The sequence below is a fragment of the Triticum dicoccoides genome, chromosome 3B (assembly GCF_002162155.2).
Source record: "Triticum dicoccoides isolate Atlit2015 ecotype Zavitan chromosome 3B, WEW_v2.0, whole genome shotgun sequence".
NCBI lineage: Eukaryota > Viridiplantae > Streptophyta > Magnoliopsida > Poales > Poaceae > Triticum > Triticum dicoccoides.
In genome coordinates this window covers 281,285,830-281,291,856 of record NC_041385.1, presented here as the reverse complement: position 1 = coordinate 281,291,856, position 6,027 = coordinate 281,285,830, and the positions used below count along the sequence as shown (strand labels likewise).

General features: G+C 43.6%; 1 pseudogene; it reads left to right on the top strand.

The window, feature by feature from the left end:
- The window catches only part of LOC119275911, a 22,580-nt pseudogene extending 16,553 nt beyond the window's left edge, over positions 1 to 6,027 (top strand).

The following is a 6,027-nucleotide window of genomic DNA, read 5'->3' as shown; positions in this document are numbered from 1 at the left end:
CCCTACCGATAAGAGTTGCCAACATATCTGCCACTATGTTGGACAGAATAGGGGACATCGGGTCCCCTTGTCTTAAGCCCTTATGGGTTTGAAAATAATGTTCCGTGTCATCGTTCACCTTAATTCCCACGCTACCTTTTTGAATAAAGGAATCCACCTGTTTCCTCCAGGTTTCATTGAACCCCTTCATGCGCATTGCCTGTTGGAGGAAGGGCCATTTGACCTTATTGTACGCTTTCTCAAAATCCACCTTGAAGATCACCCCATCTAGTTTCTTCGAATGGATTTCATGTAGAGTTTCGTGTAAGACAACAACCCCCTCAAGGATATGTCTCCATGGCATGAAAGCCGTCTAACTCGGTTGTGCCACCGAATGGGCAATCAGTGTCAATCTATTCGTGCCGACTTTCGTGAAAATTCTGAAACTCACATTTAAAAGACATATGTGCCTGAACTGCTCAATACGTACTGCCTCCTCCTTCTTTGGTAACAGCGTTATTGTTCCAAAGTTAAGGAGGAAAAGCTGCAGGTGGCCATTGAAGAATTCATGGAACATCGGCATGAGGTCACCCTTTATGATATGCCAACATTTCTTGTAGAATTCTGCTGGGAATCCATCTGGTCCAGGTGCCTTATTCTGCTTCATCTGTGTTACTACCTCGAACACCTCTTTTTCTGTAAACGGCGCAGACAAAATCTCATTTTCATCTGTCCTTAGCTGAGGAATATCCCCAACTGCGAGCTCGTCGAGGGACACAAAACTGTCCTCAGGTGGCCCGAAAAGTTGTTTATAATAATTTGAAATATACAACTTGAGGTTCTCATGCCCCACCACCGTACCTTCATCCTATTCGAGCTGGATGATTTTCTTTTTTCTATGTTTGCCATTCGCAATCACATGGAAGAACTGAGTATTGTCATCCCCTTGGACAACTCTCAGAACCTTAGCCCTCAGCGCCCATTTCATTTCTTCTTCTCTAAGAAGAACACGAAGATTCTGCTCAGCCTTAGTTTTAGCGGCCTGTTCAGTCGCGTGTAGCATGTTAGATTCCGCTTTCAAATCTAAAGCTTCGATCATACGGATAAGTCTATCTTTTGCTTGTTTATAAATCCCGCTTTCATTTCTGGCCCAACCCCTCAAAAATTGTCGCAAGTGCCTAATTTTATTTTGCCCCCTTTCGACACTCGAACGCCCACCAAAGTCCTTAGCCCATTCCCTTGCAACCATATCGAAGAATCCCTCTTTCTCAAACCAACTTAGTTCAAAAGAGAAGGTGTTCTTGTTGCCCATATGGGTCGCTTCTCCTGAATCGACCAGCAAAGGGGTATGATCAGAGATAGCCCTTTGTAACACCTGCACCGTTAGGGCAACCTGGTGCATGTAGCTCCCGCTTGCGCAGGGTCCAGGGAAGGGTCCGACCACTTTGAGTCTATAGTACGCAGCCTTTCCCTACATTTCTGTAAGAGGCTGTTTCCAGGACTTGAACCCATGACCTCATGGTCACAAGGCAACACCTGCACCGTTACAAGAGGAAACTTTTATTCCCAATCAACACTAGTGAGAACCCTGTCCAACTTTTCCTATGTGGGATTCGGCAACGAGTTTGCCCAAGTGAACTGTCTACCGGAGAGGTCGATCTCCCTCGGATTGAGGCTCTCAATGATCGTATTAAACATAAATGACCATCTTCCATCGAAGTTGTCATTATTCTTTTCTTCTCTTCTCCTTATAATATTAAAATCTCCTCCCACTAGGATTGGTAACCTTTCGTCCCTACAGCTTCTCACGAGATCAGCGAGGAAATCTGATTTGAACTCAGGTTGAGCTGCTCCATAAACAGCCACCAAAGCCCACCTAAACCCATCGAGTTTTGACCTAACACGAAACTTAACGGCATAATCTCCGTGGACGACGTTCATGACCTCAAAAGTTTCACACTTAACCCCAAGTAAAATCCCTCTGGATCGTCCCCTTGGAGGGAGACGGTGCCAGTCAAAATCTATACCACCAGATAAGGTACCAAGGAATTGTGAAGTGAAGTTGTCTCTACCCGTTTCTAGTAGGGCAATAAAGTCTAGTTTGTGCTCTAGTGACGCTTCCGCAAGGAACCTTTTTTCAGCCAAGTCTGCTAGACCTCTGCTATTCCAAAAGAGTCCTTTCATTTGTCATCATGGAATTTTTTCTTGAATTTGATTCTCGCACTTCTACAAACTGCCGATACAGGATAAACCTTCCTCTTCCAGGATCGTTTTGGTTTATCGTGCACCTCCTCCGCGTCCATATGACCGGGAGCAGTCAATGTCGTGCCTAGGCTTGCCCCTGCCCACCCACAAACTCCCGCCCTCTGCCTTCCAGCCTATCATCACCAATTGTTTCAGATACCTCACCGTCCAGCATGCTAAACTCCTCTCAAGAGGAGGACGACTCGTTCTAATCTGCTATGTTCTTGACTCCCTACCAACTTATTTCATATCAGGCTTCCAGCTTCCCAAAAAAGTTATCGAAGCTACCGACGCAATCCGTCGAGTCTTTTTCTGGACTGCTGAAGAAATGTGTACTGGTGCGAAGTGTCTTAAATTTTTGGAAAAATGTTTGTAAACCAAAAAAGTTCGGTGGTCTAGGCATCAAAGATTTGCATATCCAAAATAATTTCTTGCTCTTCAAATTTGCCTACAAATGCCTCACCTCCACCTCCCCTTTACCTTGAATTACTTGGTACCTATGAAACCACAACAACAGACTCACCCACTACACCCAACCTTCCTTCCTCTCAAGCATTATCAAGATCCATCTAAATACACTACTTCAGATTTCCTTCGTCCTAACAATTTTTTTTTTCCGAGAAAACGCAAAAGACCTTTGCGTTTTCTTTTCATTGGAAATGTGGGGAGTCAGTTACAGTCGTCCTAGGATGAATATTTGCATGTCAACCTTCTTCTGGCAAGACCGTTGGCTCACCCAGCAACCTCTAGCTTCAACCTTCCCAAGCCTCTATTCCCACTCCACCAATGCCCATATACTTGTATCCAAATCATGCAGGAAGAATTACTATCGAACCTCCTGAACCGGCTGACCAACGCTGCCACGGCAGAGTTTCTTGATTTGCCTCAGTGATTGCTCGTGCATGCTTTAGGGTTCTCCTCCAAGGCTGCCTACGCCCTATTGAAGGGAAGATCAGGAGTGTGACCACGCCAATTTAATTTGGCGCAGCAGGAGCCTGAATAAGCTCAAAATCTTCGGTTGGCTACTCTTCAGAGGGCGCTTAAACACACGTGCTAATCTCTTCCGCAAGTATATTTCCTCCAACGCTGGCTGCCCTATATGCTCACTCATCGGAGGACATGGATCACCTTTTCCTCTGCTGCCCAAAAGTTAACCGGGTCTGACTCCTCCTCGGGCTGTCTCCTCCTGCTTGGTTCCAACACTTGTGGGCTGCCGTCATTCCCGATCACCTGGGTAGCTGCATTTGGCCGGAAGTGTTACTCTCCATTCTTTGGAAATCTGGGACTACTCAAGGAAAGCCGCCATATTCAGGAATGAAAACACACTGCCTTTGTAACCGTTAGGAACATTTGTAATGATTTTGATCTCGGGACTATTCAGATTAAATATCTGATAGATAGGGCAGCCTGTCTTGGGGCGACTAGCTCTCTTCACGAGTTGCCGTGACCCTGTAATTCTTAGCCTTTGGGTACAAAACTTTGCATTTGTTTGCGAGGTTTTATGCTGAAAGTATCAGACTATAGACATGTTGCTGTTCCTGTGACACCTCTGTACTGTATGTCGAAGGGAATTTGGTCTATATCTACAGAAGTTACTAGCTGTAAATTACGGCCTGTTGGTTGGCAGCTAAGGGGCTGTTCGGTTTCTAGCCACGCTCCACATTTTTCTGCCAAATTTGCCTAACCTTAGGTACAAAAATTCTTGGCCACACTTTAGCTTGCCTATAAGAAAATCTTGCCATACTTTTTGTGTGTCTGACATATATGGGTCTTATTTTTCACAAAAAGAACGTTTTCAAAGCCGTGGCTAGAACCAAACACCACCTAACATGGTCAAATTTGCCCCTACACTGTATGTGTTATGCGTTTCTTATTCCATAGAGAAAAGTATATTTTTCGTCCCTCAACTTTACCGATAGTAGAAATGGTCCCTCAACTCCAAAACCAAATGCTAATTGGAACACCGCTTCATATCCGGGGTGAAAACTCTTGTCCTGGTCTTTATTGGCCGGGTTCAGCAACGACCAATTTGCGTTGTTACCTTGTTGAAAATTGTTATCCACTGCTGTTGTGCTGGTCTTCATTGGCTCATCTCAGCAATTATGGTGAAAATCATTCCGGTCAGACGTGACAACGATGACGTGTATCCCTTCTTGAAGGCATTGTTGCAGAAGAAGTCTGACTTAGTCGTAGGTGTTAATTTCACACCTTGTAATGGTTCGGTCATGGCTGTGTGCATCGCGATGATGTAGACGCCGGGGTTTTTAACCTCCTTTTTGAAAGAAAAAAACCTCGAAAACCAGAAAAACATATTCCATCAATTATTGAAATCAGATATTTTTCGTCCCCAGGGTTACTTCGGGTAGTTTCCTCGTTTTCGAGTTGAAGGACCATTTCTAAACTATGGGTAGAGTTGAGGGACAAAAAATATATTCATTCTATTCCATATTGATCTGGGCATGTAGATATATAAAAAAAATGCATATTCATTTCTTAATTTTGCAGCAAAAAATGGAATATATATCAATCTTGTAAAGGATGTTCAAGATGCTTTTGGGGAAATGATCTGGTGAAGATTGACTGCAAAGGTTTGGAACCAAGCGACTACAAAAAGATTGGGGCAAAACTGAGGGTATTCATTCCCACACAACTGTTATGTTTCCATGTCATCACCGCTGATGGAAGTATATTAACTTTATAGTTTATTGTACTCTCGACCGAAAATTCTGTGTTTCTATGTATGCAGGATCTTGTTCCTTGCGTCCTTTTGTCATTTGACAAGGAGCAGATATTAATCTACAGAGGCAAAGGATGGAAATCCAGATATTTGAAGCCTCTCACCCCTGTTCCAAAAGTTGAAAAGAATAATCTGGCAGTGTCATATGTTGTGGATAGCTCAGGTGTGTGCCTGTAATTTGCACTCACAATTATTTATCATACACAAGGCAGCAATAATTTTTTGAACAGCTATGCTTACATCAATACAAGGCCATTTGGAAACAGTGCAATCACGGTCTCGTTGCTTTGACATGCTCATTTCTTATAGAATGTTGCAGCCTATTTTTATTTACTATTTTAATTTTGCGCCCCACTGCAAGTGATCGATTGGATGCCTATGTTTCGTACATTTTGTTTGTTCACTCTCAGGTATCCATGTGCTGTATAAATAAAATCATCTCTAATGGCACTTGAATAAGATGGGTTTCTCAAGCCTTTTAAATATTTTTTTCAAAAACCTTTGCACTCTGTGTGGACATAACATGAAAACTTGTATTTTTATGCAGGTGAATCCGCTGGCGCCAGCAACAATGTGACAATAAGAGATGTATTGAGACCCAGAATGTTTAAACTGTGGAAGCGTGCAATAGAGTCATCCATAGCATTGTCGCTAGATGACGATGAAGCCAATGCACTTACACCTGACACGCTTCATATGAGGGTTGAGGAGTTCAGTATCACATTGCAGGCTGTGGAGCATTCATTCCCAGCTTTGCTCGTGGGCAATGGTAAGGAGGGCCCTGAAGCTCTAAATGAGTCTGATGATGGAATCATTAGACCCCAAGAAAATCAGTTTGAGAAATCACTTGATGCCGGCGATGATGATCACTTTGAATACGACATGCTCGAGCGTCTGGAGTCATCGGCGCCACTGGGGTCATTACCGATCGACTCTGTCATAGAGCAGTTGAACAGCGAGTAACAGCGATAGATGCCGTCATTACTGGGAGTTCAGGCTAAATGGCTAATGAAGCTGTTGAAGCATTTTTTTTCCTCGAATACGCATGAGTGTGCGTATCATCTTTT